This window comes from Martes martes (genome assembly GCF_963455335.1).
Source record: "Martes martes genome assembly, chromosome: 14".
Taxonomy (NCBI): Eukaryota; Metazoa; Chordata; class Mammalia; order Carnivora; family Mustelidae; genus Martes; species Martes martes.
This window is the reverse complement of record NC_137902.1, coordinates 49,719,046-49,734,280: the sequence shown is the minus strand read 5'-3', so window position 1 is coordinate 49,734,280 and position 15,235 is coordinate 49,719,046. Positions and strand designations below refer to the sequence as shown.

The 15,235-nt window shown below is 46.5% G+C and overlaps 1 protein-coding gene across 5 annotated transcripts in view; it reads right to left on the bottom strand.

The window, feature by feature from the left end:
- KCNMA1 (potassium calcium-activated channel subfamily M alpha 1) overlaps positions 1-15,235 on the bottom strand; it is a gene marked incomplete at both ends in the record, with an annotated part of 724,384 nt that overhangs the window by 205,473 nt on the left and 503,676 nt on the right. The window lies entirely within an intron of this gene.

The window sequence follows — 15,235 nt, the reverse complement described above, 5'->3', positions numbered from 1 at the left end:
TGAGTCTTGGTTTATGACATAGAGCTTATCAGGTAATGAGATAACAAATCTTGCTGAAACGATGATTTTGTGTGTAAGAAAGCGGACTTTTATCAGGGTGGCTAATGTGCGGCTTGACACGTTATGGGCTCTGCTGGCCATAAGCAGTAAAAGGGAAATTTTGCATTTTTCCGCCATAACTCCTCCGACAATGGGGGCATGTAACACTTTACAGTAAGTGAGCATTACTCAGGGCTAAATGGGGATGGGACGCCTATGGAATCGCAGATCACGCCACAAGCTGTGCATCCCCAGACGGCCGCTTCCCTGAGCTGCCCAGGACTTCCACGAGAGCCACGGCGTTCTACTTCAAGATGGGGAGAAGCTACAAAGGGATGAGGCGGGAATGGTTTGTCTTGATCCAGCAAGGTTTGGACTTCTGTTTCCGGAGATGGTGGCTTCCCCTGGGGAGATGAGCCTCTTTTCCAGAACTGCTGGGACAACCATCCCACCCGACGTCTTTAGGCGCCTGGACCCATCTGATGAATCTGAACCAATCTGGCTACCCGGTGGCCCTTGACATTTGCTATCTGACGCCCCATCAGGACTAACTAAGCCCTTTGGTGCAAGGGCTAGACCCACGACCCAAATCCGGGGCCCGACTGTGGAGAGGCAACCTTCTGGCTTCTAATAAGAAAACCATAGCAAGGGGCTCAGCCCAGGTCCCTGTGCCTCTCGGGCTGCTAGGGACAGAGGCTGAGTCCCTGCCCAGGTTCTGAGGCATGGGCAGGTGGGGAACACTGAAGCACATAATTTCGTGGGAAAAAATTTTAGAACGGCTAGGCCCCCTGCACCTCCTAATTGCTCGGTGCACATTCCAACAAGGCAGAAAGCTCATTGGCTGGAGGCAGCTCATAATGGGAGGAAGTGATGATCGCTTATGCAATGTTCCATTAGATGCCATTACAAGAGCCTGCCCTTTCGCTGTAATTTGGTGCTTGACTAAGTATGTGAGAATAAGGCAGTAAACTCATTGGTGAAAGGATAATGATGCAGAACAAAGAGTAAATCAATAATATGCACAATGCAGTTAATAATATCACCATTATGGACTGTTATTGTTACGGTGCCACACTCGCTCAGTGGCCGGGCAAGCGAAGGCCATCCTGGGGAGGAAAGACTGTCTGTGGGCAGCCTCAGAAGAGATGTTCCAACACGATCACTTTGTTTTCTAACCAGGACCAGCCAGGTTCAAGGAGGTCCCCTTGGCCACCTATCCAAATGCCCCAAACCCACATGACTAACTCCCTCTGGAAATACATCGGGTGTCAGAACATGGGACATGAACCAAACACTTGGATTACATACATTTTTATCCTGCCATCTCTTAAAATATTTCTTGTAGCACATGTGCATTTATATGGACAAAATAGGCCGCAAAGGGATTTGCATGTTTTGCATAAGATTTCTGATTCTGAATTTGCCAGGGGTGTTCAGAAAGTGACCAAGACACAGAGTGTCCTGATCTGACATCCAGGGCTGCACGGGGACAGTTCTAATGTTTTCTGCCCACAGACCTCCATGACTGCAAACAAGACTAGCACGAATCCAATGTATGGGCACCTCCACAGGACAGATACGTGGTGGAGATCCTCCCGTTCACCTGGATGTGAGAATAAGCCAGACGGGACCTCTTGCTCTGCCACCAAGGCTGTGGGTGATCTTGGGCAAGCTCCTTATTCCCATCCAACAGATGAGGGATCTGAGAGGTTAATGCCACCCAGCCAGCTTCCCGCCCCAGGCACAGCAAAGCTCAAAGTTCTATACCAGTAGAAGCCTGGTGATTATTCAAACCTGGACTTGAATCAATGATAGGTCCGGGGAAATGCCTGAACATTCATCCTTCCCATCCTGTACGCAAAAGACTGAATGAACATCTGCCAGCATTCCCTCTCCCTGTTCTGAACTCATTCATCTCTAGGACAGATGTGTGAGAAGTGGAAGGGAAGGAGATGAGTTCACCCTCTCACCCTTGAATCAAAGGCCCCGCCAGCTGATTTATTCAGCCTTAGAAAGAGTCAGGGTTCTCTTAGTTGAAAATGTGCTGGGTACATATAAAATATATTCCAATGCAATCAATATTATCCCTTAAGCCTTTAATTAGCTTTCAGTTCTCTTAAGAAGTAGACAAATGCAGGCAGGAGAGGAGAGGAAAAAAAAAAAAAAAGGATTGACTTTTCTCATTTGAGGCTAGCTGTCCAATACCATTCTAGACAATTGAGAATATATATCTTTTAGCTACAGCATGATTTCTGGGGTGGAGAGCAGCCTTTATCAAAAAGAGAGGGGGAAAAAATCTTCCTTCCACATAATTGGTATTTTTGCTCAGAAAAAGCGAGATTGATTGAAAGCAGATTGCCTTTTTGCCCAAGGAGAGTTATTAGGCACATTATCATGGCAACCTTGGAGAACCCATATTGTTCCAATCTGTCCTATATCTGATTTGAAGATTTATGACTTCCCCCCTTTGTGCCAATAATCATTTCCCTCCATTTTGTTTTCCATACAGTGGAAGTTATCAAGAAGCCCACATATTGAACATGTTTGAATGCAGTTAGAGTTGATGGATGGGGAGAAGTCACCTCTCTAAGTCAGCATCTGCATTAGAAGACCGGCTCCCACCAGCCTGTGTCTGAGGGAGCACGGGGGGCCCTGAAGGAGCACAGAGCGACGGATGGTGAAAAGGGAAAATTTATGTTCCAGAAATATTATCAGGACTTTTGAAAATTCCAGGGACCAGAGTTGGGGGAAGGATGTTATTGCAGGGAAAAGAGAAGCAGAACTTGTTATATCCTCAGTGACTGAAAATACAATTGAAAGTATTCTAAGACTGGGAGCAGGGTGTGCTCTCCTTCGCTGCAGAATGATGGTTATTCACGGAGCACGATTTGAAGGATGCCAACAAGATCCTCATCCAAAATTATCTCTGCCTGATTCCATGACATCTACTATGTGAGATTCGTACTACAATAGCCCTGTGTTAGCTCAGTTCAGACACTAAATATCTAAATGGTCTTAGGCAAGGTACCAATTCCGTATTTTACAACTATAAAAGTCAGAGTCTTGGAGGGGCTGGAGCTAGTACCTGATTCATGAGGTTATCTTGAGGATTTATTTAAATAGATGATACATGTGAAGGGCCCAGTCAAGAGCCTGGGCCATTGGAAGTATTATTAAGTGGTAGGATTCATGTGATATCTATAAATCAGTAGGTAACTGATGTAAAGTTCTCTAGGTTCCCTCGAATCCCATCTGATCCTCAAACAACCGTAGTTCCTACAATCCGCATCTTTGCAGATAACCTCTCTTAACCTCAATTTCCTTAAGTCTCATGCCTGATATCCCACAGCAAGAAAGTGACTTGCCCAGGATGTGACCCAGGTCTCTGGCCCTAAAGCTCACTGGGATGAAGGTAATGGGTGCAGAGAGCAGAGGCTGGAGTATTTCAGTTTTCGCTCCTTGATGGCAGGCAGGGCTGGGCCTGCAGCATGTACTCCTCGTCACAGAGTGGAGGGGAGGCTGAAGGGGTTCTCGCTGGGCCAGGAGAGAGGCTTAGCCTGGGAACTGGGATGGAAAGAGACGATTTTCACTTAAAACATCCTCCTGTTATGGGATCACCAGATGTTGGCTGCACACGCTCAAGGCAACAAAGGCTGAACCATGGCAGAAACTCTAAACCAGGTTCTTTTACACTGAAGCCACATAATTTGGCAAGCCAAGGGATGGCAAGGTGATGCAGATACACATCTTAGACATCATATGCTATGTCCAGCCCAGGATTGCCTCACCAGCCCAAGGATCCTGAGGATAAACGATCCATTTACGATGGAGAATATTTAGGAAAGTTATACTAGGATGGTAACTAACGCTATTCCCAATGTGGCTCTAGATTTGAACTTCTTTAAACTATTGGCATTCTTAATGATGGGTTTCTACAGGGCCTGGTCACGTGGTTTATGAAGACGGCCAACAAACCTAAATCAATAACCATTTCTGATCTGATGGGACTTCTTTGTTTTTAAAATCTTGTCGAGTTCTGTAAACAAATCTTTCTTGGGATAAACTAATGTTAATGGCTGGATTAAAGGATTCCTCTCCAATGCATAAAGAAGTGTCTGAAATGCTAGAATAGTAGCAGATGGCATTTTGTGTAATGGAGTTGGTCATCCGGTGTAAGCAAGTATGCCTGGTTTGGAGGCAGGGATCTGTAAACACAGGCTGGACCGAATTAGGGGTGGGAAACACTCATGCGTCATGGAGCAAACATGGCATCAGTGGTTGAGTGCAACAACCACAATAAGGATAACAGTTGACTATTAGCCACTGTATCAGGGTTCATCAAACTACCAAGTGCTTGTTTCATGGGTACATCTTCACTAAATGAATATGGGTGTGCCTCTCCCATCATTAAGCATCTCCACCTTCAGAATGAAACCCCACGCATTCTCCTCCGTCAGTCTACTTCCTTTCCTGGAGATGGTGGAGGGAAGCCAGGATGCCCCAGTTGAGTTGGGACATGTTTCAGAACACAGTTCCACTGGTGCCTTTCAGAATGGACAACTTCGGCGAGGTGACTGACCTAGGGCACAGGCATAAGAGAAGGATGCCGAGGGGGGGCCCCCAAACTCTTGAAGGCTCCAGTGAAGGAAGCCTCCAGAGACCCTCTGAAGTTGAGTTAAACTAAATGAGAACTAAAAGTGTTGCTTAGAGCCAGTAACCTTGAAAAAGGGAGCTGTGACAGGAATGGGCCCCACTCCACAGACTCACATCATCTTAGTATCAGAACGGCCCTTCGGGAATGTTTAGTCTAGTGCCTCCACTATTATTTTAATGTGGAAACTGAGGTCCAGAGTTTCAGTACACGATGAGGGGCAGAGCAAGAGCCACACTACCTCCTCGCTTTAATGCCTTCTAGAGAGGAGGGCTGATGCTGCTGAAAGGAGCCTAAGCTGGGAATCAGGAGACTGGGGCCAGTCACTACAAAACAAAGGGCCCAGACAGAGTGGGCTGTACCCACAGACACTGATGGATTCCCCCCACCAGAGTTCCAGCTCTCTGCCCCTTCTAGTTCGTGCTACCAGCGTATCTTGTCTAGACGTCTGCAGTACTTCCTAATTCAGTTCCCTGCTCACCCTCCCCGCCATTCCCACCCCCTAAAAACAGCCAAAGAGCAGGACTGAGGCAAATCTGACTGCATCAGGTTCCCTCCAAGGGGCAGGGAGGTCTCAGATCTCTCTTTAGCAAGAGCCTCATTCTAGGAAGACAATGTAAAATGCACAGCTCTGGGCTGTTTATTTTTAAAGATACTATATCCATTTTTACTGGAACAAGTATAAAGAACTTAAAAAACCCATAGCTATCCTGTCACAATAAATCACACAGAGTAAATTGAAAATCCTATACAGCTTTCCCTGAATACATTGTGCTCACTTTGTCAGAGAGGCAGATGAAACGTGGCATATATTGATCTAGATGTCTCTGTAAAACTATAATATTTATATCAAATACATATGCTAGAATCTCTTCTGTCTTTCTGCTGAGACTTCTAATCATGCTCTTTCCGTCCATCCCCCTTCCCCCCGCCACCATTGGTAGCCACCAGCTTGATGGGAATGAATTTTAAGAAGGACTTGTCAAGGGAATTCAGCAGCATTTTATCATATAGAAAGCAGGGTACGGGTGGTGAGAGGCCCTACAACTCCAATCACACAGTGGTCAGTACTCTAAGTCCATGTTGTTCCTCCAAGGTTGAATTTGAACCATTCAGTGTCCACACAACTATGTCTCCAAGACGCTCTCATTCAAGCTGAGGTTTTGGCCGATTCTGGCCTTGACGTTCCATTGTCACCTGTGATGCTTTCTTTGGCTGTTTTGTCACACAGCCTGCCCTGGTTTGGGTTGTGTCCTTCAGGGTGACGGTTACCGAGGCTTTCCCCTGAGGTGCAGGACCCCACTGTCCAAAAGGAAGGAAGCTTATCCACCTCCCGCCTTCCCACTTCCTCCTGCATGGAGAGCCTGTCCCACCACAGGAGCAGACTTCCACGTAGGGGAGTTCACCTTTGGCCAACAAACGCTAGCCCCAGGCTGTGTGGCTCCCATCCTTCCACTCCACCTTGAGACCTGGCTCAGGAAACCCAAAGCTTGCTGGACTTTCTGGAACTATCTGCTGACCAAGAGGCTGGTTGGTAAAGCGTGCTTGTCTTGGCCACCCTCCACCACCGCAAGTGTAGAAGAAACATAACAGTGAACCGCGAGCCTGTCAGATCACTGGCTGCTTCTGCCACCTCAGATCTACTAACCGTGTTCTGCTAACTTGTGAGAAAATAGTCCACGTAAGGAGGACAAAAATAAAAACAAAACAACTGGGAACGTGTCTCGAGGCCACAATGTCAAACCCTGCCTGTAGCCATTTCCGGTTAACACAAATGGAAAAAAACAAAACCAGCAAACGAAAAGCCCAAGGAGGTTTAGAGATAAGAAAATCGCCTACCCAGGGCCACAGCTAGTACTTTGCTAATTACAAAGAAAGGAAATGCCTTCTCCCTCCTAGTGAGGAAGAGAATAAAGTAATCATCTCATCCAGCTGTCAATAGAGCTATTGTGGAAGAGACAGGCTGTTTTGCTGTTTCCCTAAACAGGGGCAGAAGGCTGAGCAAATAGTTCCCAACAGTGCAGCAAAGGCACCTCTGTAAAACAGAGCTCCAAGGTCATGGGACAGACTCCTGGTAGCTCCCTCAGTGAATAGGGAGATGTCCTGACCAGACCAGAACTTTCTGCACAAAGCGGGTGCCTCTTCCCATATGCAGATGGTCAGGACCTAACCCACGCCAGAGGGGTCTACATCTATGCCTCCCCCATCCAACATCACGATTAGATCTCCATAATCAGACCACACACAAGGAATGACCACACATCTTTTGTAGCTTATTGCTACAAAGGAGCCTCGGTCCAAGTCTTAAAAATAAATTCTGAGGGGCACCTGGGTGGCACAGTTGGTTAAGCATCTAACTCTTGGTTTCAACTCAGGTTGTGATCTCAGGGTCATGAGATAGAGCCCCACATCAGGCTTCAGGGCTCAGCGCAGAGTCTACGTGAGACTCTCTCCCTCTACCGCTCACCCCAAGTCTCTCAATCTCTCGTTCTAAAATAAATAAATCTTTAAAAATAAATCAATAAATTCTGACAACCACAGTGTAGGAGGCACTGGTTATACTGACCTGTCCAGCAGGTACCCTCTCTTCTGTCAGTGGTACCTCACTTTTCATTCGGGGAACCAGTCCTCTCTAATCAGATACAGCCTTGGGACCTTGAATCAAGGTGCCCAGCCCAAGCTAAGCCAATCAATGCTTCTCAGTCTTGCACGGAATGACCCTAAGTCCCGGTGAGATCCATCCTGCTGGCAAAACCCTGTCATGACCGTCCCTGAGTTTCTGCTTGCCTGGCTCAAACACATCCTTTCTGAAATCTTTGTTCATCAGCTTTCCTCTGAATTCCGTAAGGTACTCTAACCTTCTAAGAAAATGCCTTTTTTGGGGCGCCTGGGTGGCTCAGTGGGTTAAGGCCTCTGCCTTCAGCTCAGGTCATGATCTCAGGGTCCTGGGATCGAGCCCCACATTGGGCTCTCTGGTCGGCGGGGAGCCTGCTTCCTCCTCTCTCTTTGCCTGCCTCTGCCTGCTTGTGATTTCTGTCTGTCAAATAAATAAATAAAATCTTAAAAAAAAAAAAAAAGAAAATGGCTTTTTTGCTTAAGTGAGCAAGAATCCATTTCTGTTGCCTATAACCAACGAGCCCCCCACTGGAAGAGCTGTTTACCTCCACCATAGTTTCTCACTGAATTTTCACAAGGACTCAGTAGGCTGGTGGTGTTTGGTTTCTTTCTCTCTCCTCTTTCTCTCCTTCCTTCTTGGAAGAGGACTTACACAGCCATCTGAAGTAGGCAATTCCATGCCTGCCCGGCTCTCACAAATAACACTGTGTCTCTCCCCAGCGCCCTTGCCCTTCCATGTTTTATTCATCCCATGACTGTAGGCTTGGTGGCCTCTGGCCATTTTCAGGTAAGTCAGTCTTCCTTTGACCTGATTCTTCCAATCCTAGCTGGTGCTCTGCTCTTACAGAGAAATCAGGGCGCTGAACCGCGCTCTCCTCTACGTAGATCAAAGTAGATTTGCCTGTCTCCACTGGGTGGTGCTGCTTCTGAACACAAGGGACCCTGACAAGAGAAGACTGGGCAAAGGTGGACCACACCCTTCGGGGATGAAGGTAGAATAGAGGGAAAATGAGTTCGAGCAAAGAAATGGTTCTTACTTTGGCCCTCGTGGAGGGGAGGTATGTTACCTTTGATGTAAAACACCAGCCCCACCTCCCTGCCAACATCCCTGGTAAATTATGCACCATGGCCCTAGAGGAATCTTGTTGGGACTACTTTCCCATAAAGACAATCAAGTTGACACTTCGTGGCCCTGTTCCCCAGCCGTACTCAAGGGTATGGCCCCGGTCAGCCCACGCCGCTAGCTATCCAATCCACCCTGAGCAGACTCAGCATTCTAGCTGGCCTCTAGCATCTGTTATACACATAAGAATTGGGAGGAGTCCACAGGTTCCAGGGCTGGCTGAGGCATAACACACCACCGGGGGTCACTGTAGAGGATGAAAAAGAGGGGGCTCGGGGGTGCATCAGCAACTCCCCCACCCTCTCAAGTCGCTCTGCACCTATATTTGACTGGGTCCACCACAGGTTTGGGGGGGCACAAGTCCCTCTGCTGTTATCTTTGCCCCAAACTACTGTAATGGGTACATTTTAACAATATGAATTATCAACTGCTGTTAAAAGCACTCCCTCTAAAATGTCTGCAGCCTTCATGATTTCACTGAAGAAGATTCCTGCCAAAAAAGCATTTCACTGGAATGACGCTCCTACATAATTAAGCTTCCGTTTAGAAGCTTGGATGGTTCCGATGGGTCAAAGTCTCAGGTAAGCTCCAGGAAGGCATAATCACGTGTTCTTACTCATCCTTTAACCACAGCACTTAGCACAGTGACTGGGACACAGCAGGGGCTCACCTACTTGTAAGCTGAGCAAACATGCTGGGATGGGAATTTTCCTAAATCTGTTCTACAGCCTAGCTGGCATTTGCCTTTGAGGTCTGTAGTTAAGGTCACAAAACCTCTCTCAGAGATGGCCAGGAACCTATCTCTGAACTGCTCCCTGTTCCCTAATTAAGAAGGCACACAGAGGGGAGATAAGATTGCCTTTACTGAAAATCAGTACCCATATCTGGAGAAGTCCCCATGGTTCTGGAGTGGGAGCAGGTCATTGTTACGCAAGTCACACTAGATGTGGGAGCTTGAGCCCTGAGAGACACAGAATCAGGTTTCCATAAGCCTCACACTGCAACAGCCTCTAAAATTCTTTTACTAGAACAAGACAATGGGCTTGGACAGCTAGAAAGTTTCCTGGTGCATGATGGCAGCATCAGTGGGACAAACCCCAAGTCTACTAGGAACCATGGTGCACAGCTCTGGAAAGACTTCTATCACAATGCACGACATAGCAGGAAGGCAGAAAACGCAGTGCAACGCGCTCTCAAATGGTGGTGTTTCTTCTCTGGATTTGGAACCTACCCAGAGAGGATTCACCCAATCAAACGTGAGATTGAGCAGAAAGACTCTTCAGGGATTATAATTAGCAAAGTCATATCTGGAATTCTTTTTTTTTTTTTTTTTTTGGAAGAAAGAATATCTGAGAGCAAAAGTCTAGGTTTGAATATGACTTTTTATTTTTTCTAGGTACACAGTTCATCTCCCACCTACATTTCTATTCTTGTTTTCAGAACAATAGCTGGAACATTTTGATAAGTGTGTGGAAGGGAAGAGAGACAGCAGGAAAGTGGAGGAGGGGAGGGGGGACAAGCCTTCATTCCATTAGTATTATCAGGAAATTGATTTAATATGCATCCCGGTCTCTTTAAATAGAGCTTCAAGTTTGAAAGGGACTGAAGATGTGGCTTGCAAGAATCCAAAGCAGATGCAAAGAAAGAAGCACCCACCTCCACACCCACCAAGACCCCTCTCATCAGAAGGGAATACCTAGCATATTACATTATATGACATAGCATCTAATGACACTTGCTTTGGGTATCTGCCCCCTCGGTTCTGAATTTCAGAAGTAGTCAAAGGGTCATTTTCCCAAAGTATTAGGGCAATCTCAATTCTTTTTTCCTCCCCCAGAAGTTTAATGCTAATCAAAGCAGAATGTCTAATCAGTCCAAGATGGTCTGTCAACTTGAATTATCTGTTTGTCTCCCTATTTACTGTATCTGTCTGTCTACAGTTCTTCGTATCTTTGTGAAGATCAGTTATTGGGGCCTGTGTTTCCTTCTGACTAGAATGGCTACCAGATGATCCTTCCTGGTGATATGTTGATGATTTGCTAATTTATGGCTTTTAAAATCGAGGAATCTGAAAACATTGCTGGGAGTTCAGGCTGCGCATCACATGAGCCATGCAAGGAGAGGGCTGAACGGCTTGCTTGTCAAGGGATAGAAGTTTGTGTGAAAAGCAAAGCCTCGGTGACATTTCACAGAGTGATATCTGTGATCTAGAAATCATGAATGGCATCCTATAGGAAACGCCCCCCACAGGAATAGACCCCCACGGACCACATCAAGCTGTGCAGAAGGGAGAGGGAGTATTGCCCACGCTGTGTGTAGAAGGGAAAGGAAAGGAAAGGTGCATGGTAACGGGCCCAAGGCAACACCACACGAATTAACCCCACATCCTATTCCCAAGTGCTAGAGTCAGCCCTTATCAGAAAAAGTCCAGATGGAAATGTTATTGTAGGAAGATGGACACCTCTGGGAACCAAGAGGGGAAGCTTACGTAAGCTCTGAGTTTGAACTCCCCAACCACTTTGGTGGCCAAATAACGTATAGCTCAAGAGAGCTGTGGTGTATTTGGAAATCTCTATGGGTGTGACTACATTTATCCCCAGTGCTTGTGTGTAGCGAGTACACAATAATCACATAGTGGGATGATGATGATGAAGGCAGGACTCACACTAGCTCTTCTGGGGAGGGCATAGACTCTGGGGTAGATTAAGTGAGTCTTTGTAAAGAAATACCATTGACCTTTGAACAAATGGGGGCACCGACCCTTGTGTGGTCAAAAATCTACATGTAACTTTTGACTCCCTCCAGAACTCAACTATTAAGAGCCTACTACTGACCCAGAAGCCTTACCAAGAACGTAGTCACCTGACACCTATTTCGTATGTGACATTTATTACAGACTGTGTTCTTATAACAAAGTAAGCTAGAGAAAAGAAAATGTTACTAAGAAAATCCTAAGGAAGAGAAAACACATTCACTGTACTGTATTTCTCCCAAACAGCCCACATGTACATGGACCCACGCACTTGAAGCCCGTGTTGTTCAAGGATCCACTGCAATGTCTGTTCTGGCACAGTAGCTCCTCTAAGATGCCAATCCTTTAAAAAACAAAAAGTGGTCTCGAACCACAGCGGGCAAAGCTTGAGTGTGGTTGAGAGAATGGAGTGGGACTTCAAGACAGCCAGGCAGGAAAGAATAGAAAGTGGTCTCAGAAAGGAACAAAGGACACACACAGAGAGATGAAGAGGCAATTTCTGATCTGAGAAGAGGCACAGAATTAAATAAGAACCCAATAATAAGGAACCAGGGAAGACTGCCCTCTCTCAGTAAGTCAGTGGAGATGACTGTACAAGCAAAGTAGAGGCTGAGAGGAAAATACGATTTTAAGACTTAGTCCCATAAAGGTAGAACCAAAGATGGATGGTTGTAAGAGGGGTTCGTGTACTATGAATTTTAAAACTAGGGTGTTAGCTCTCCTCAGCTTAGGAGTACCAGAAGCGGGGGTCAGCAGCCAGGGAACAGACTATACCAGGCCCTCCTCTGAAGTGGCACCTCCCAGGACTTCTTCAGGGTAACTCATCCCTGTTTGTCTCTATAACAGAATTTTAGTCTTTTTTGTTTTCATTTTTTGCCACAGGCATTAAAATTTGTACTTGGTGATTTTGTCATTCGTAGCCTCGCACATTGCCTGTAACCTCCTGGTGACTGCAGTGACCCTGAGGACAGGTCCACGGGTAGCTTGCTCCCCACTGAACCCCTCGCACCCAACACAACCTACATTGTGCCAGGCATGGGGGTACACGGTGAACATCCGCGGACTGAAAATGATCCAGTAGCCACGATAACAGGAACAGAGAGGAAGGCAGGAAACGCACCGTGCTTCAGTATTTCTTAGGTCATGAAATTCTTGTTCAATTACTGAATACTCTTTAAAATATGACCACTACATTAAAGAACATAATAAAGTATCTGTTTTCATTTTTAAGTGGAAAAGCATGATAAATTCTGCCAATCTCTATGGCTTTAGGGCTCCCACCTACAATCCAGAGATGACAACTCACGTTGAAGGCAGAGTCTGCCCTAACTCCCTCCAGGAAGATCCAGCCTCCTGAGGAAGAGAGGTACCACTCCCATCCAAGGCTCTGAAACAAGCCCAGAGAGTGTACCTAACACAGGACTTTCCAGGAGGGGCTCCTGCTACTCTAAGTCTCACTGACAGTGAAGAAACCACCCCCAGATCAGCCATGGGACCTAACGGAGCAGGTGGATATGTCTGCCAGGGCTGGGAACATTCTTCTCAAGATGCCACTCAGATAGGTTCTGCCTGGGGTGGGGGGAAGGGAGATGTCCACACCTGGCAGATCACTACAGTCTGCCATGGCCAGTAACCTAGGAAATGAACTCCCCAGAAAGGGGCTGAAAATGTCGAGACCCACAAATAAGACACAAATCTTATTTTGGTCAATGATCCCTTAGTCCATCCTTGAGAACTCCTCGTCGTTACAAACATACAAGAGATAAATACATTTCTAGTCTCACCAAATGGGAAAAATCAAGGAAGAAATGGTTTTGTCCCCTCTCTACCTTTGGTCCTTGACCCTGGGGGTCGGGGGCAGGACCCTTAGAAGCAATAGGTGAGCATAAGGAAGAGAGAGGCCCATAGTGATACTCAGGCATTTCTCTTCTTCTCCATCATGTGCACAGTGTTGTGGCCCCACCCATGGGCAGGGGTGGAGGAAAACATACAACCACAGGACCATGGGGTTCAGAACAGAAAGACGTGTCAGGAGATGATCGCTAGAGGCAGCACAACCCCATGAAGCAGACTGCCCCTGAGTTCAAATCCCAAATCTATCCTTTATTTGCTGCGTAATGTCAGGTAAGTCTCGTAACCTCTCTGTTCCTTAATTTCCTCACCCACTGCAAAGGGAGATGGTAATGCTTTCTTTATGTGGTAGCTATGAGGATTAAGAAATATGCAAGTTTGTAGGTATTACTACTGTCCAAGAAGGCAGTCTTAAGTCTTTGGGTCATAGTGATTCCCTTCTCATGGGCAAGTATGTGGCATTCCTCTGTCTACATAAAGAGAAGTTCTGAGGGAAGCCATAGCATGTAAGTTCCACGGACAGCTTTCCTATATTGGAACTAAAGCCATATTAGTCTGTGACTATTGTTCCCCCAACCAGAAGGGGGACCCAGACTCTCCATGAGCCAGGAGACGCTTCCTTCAAGTAGACCTCATTTGCTTTCCTGGCCCCCTTTTGCCTTCGTCTTGTCCTCTATTATTCATTTTCCTCTCTCTGTATCTTCTCAGCCTTTGGCTACCAGAAACCAGTAGAATAATCCAAACACATCACATTCTCCCTTCTCCCAAACACCTGACCAAGGACTGCCTCAGTTTGGGGCCCCAGAAGCCCATCATGGGAAACACAAGGTCTGGACGGCTCCCCGGCCTGGCCACCTCTAACAGCAGATGGATTCCTCTCTGTGGCTGATTATTTTCCATGGCCCCTGGCCATGTGACCTCGGACCATGATCTTGTCAGTTCTCATAAACTAAGCAGGAGTGGCTGAGTCACACACAGAGAGGAAATCTCTGGGGGAAATGGCAAGGGGCTATGGGAGGAAGAAGAGCAAACCGGGATCCCAAAGGCCATGGGAGCCTCACCCTCCTGCTCCCCCACCTCTGAGCAGCTTTGATTTTACATGGAGGGAAGGAGAAGGAGCAATGCGCCCCCCGGGGGGTGCAGGCTGGGCTGCAGGCAGGCTACCCTTCTGAATAAGATCTGGGGTCTCAGCCCAAGAGGCCCTTTGTCCCCAAGACCTCCAACCCACAGAGACTGCCGGCATAGGCCACACATTGAACCCCTGACTACTGACACCCAATTCCTATTCTTAGGAGCCCTGATACATCGTAATAAGATAAAGTAGAGAACAGCGGATGCTCACACGTGCACACGTCCCCACATCTACCACTGGTTCTGGAGGTCCTGTGGGAGGTCAAGTGAGGAACATCGATACGAGTGTTGGAAAAAGCCACTTGGGCCCTTGATCCCATGTTGATGGTGAAGATGTTCTGGGGACGCGATGCGGACTGTTTACATTACGCCCCACACAAAGATGAAAACCGAAACTGAGGCGCCAACAAAAATCTCCATGTTCTCCAATATCCTGAAATTGGGTGTTGCATAAACAAAACCTTAAACTTCTCTGCCTAATTTTTTATGTTTTTGGTTTTCTGGTTTTTTGGGTTTTTTTTTCCCCTCTAAATCATCTTTAGATTTCAAAGTTGTACATGTCTGTAGCTTTGGGTCACAAGTTCCCTTAAATTCTCTGACAAGTTAATGCATTGTTTGAGAGGTTATTCCTACGTAAAATACGCACACGCAATCCCCTCTACCGTGTATATGTCTTAATTACATTCTGGGCATTCACTCGATGAAATCCTGGGGAGGAGAGTATACGTACGCGTGTCCATAAGTCTAGTGCGTAGATTTTTGCATACACAAAAACATGGGGCAAAGCATGCTATTTTAAGAGTCTGAACTCTATCTTTCAACAAAGTTTAGCTGCTTTCCTTTCGCAAATGCATTTAATTTTATCTGGAAACTTTCTGACGTTAGAAATAGAACAACTGTAGTTTCTCATTATGTTTGCTGCCAGAGTCCGTGCTTGCTTGCTCAACTAAAGACCTTATATTGCTAATTACTACCACATGCCCATATCCCAAGCGAAAGAAAACTTATTGATTCTGACAGCCCATTCTCTCAACACTGAATTCCAAATGAAAACTCAAATTTTGGCCAAACA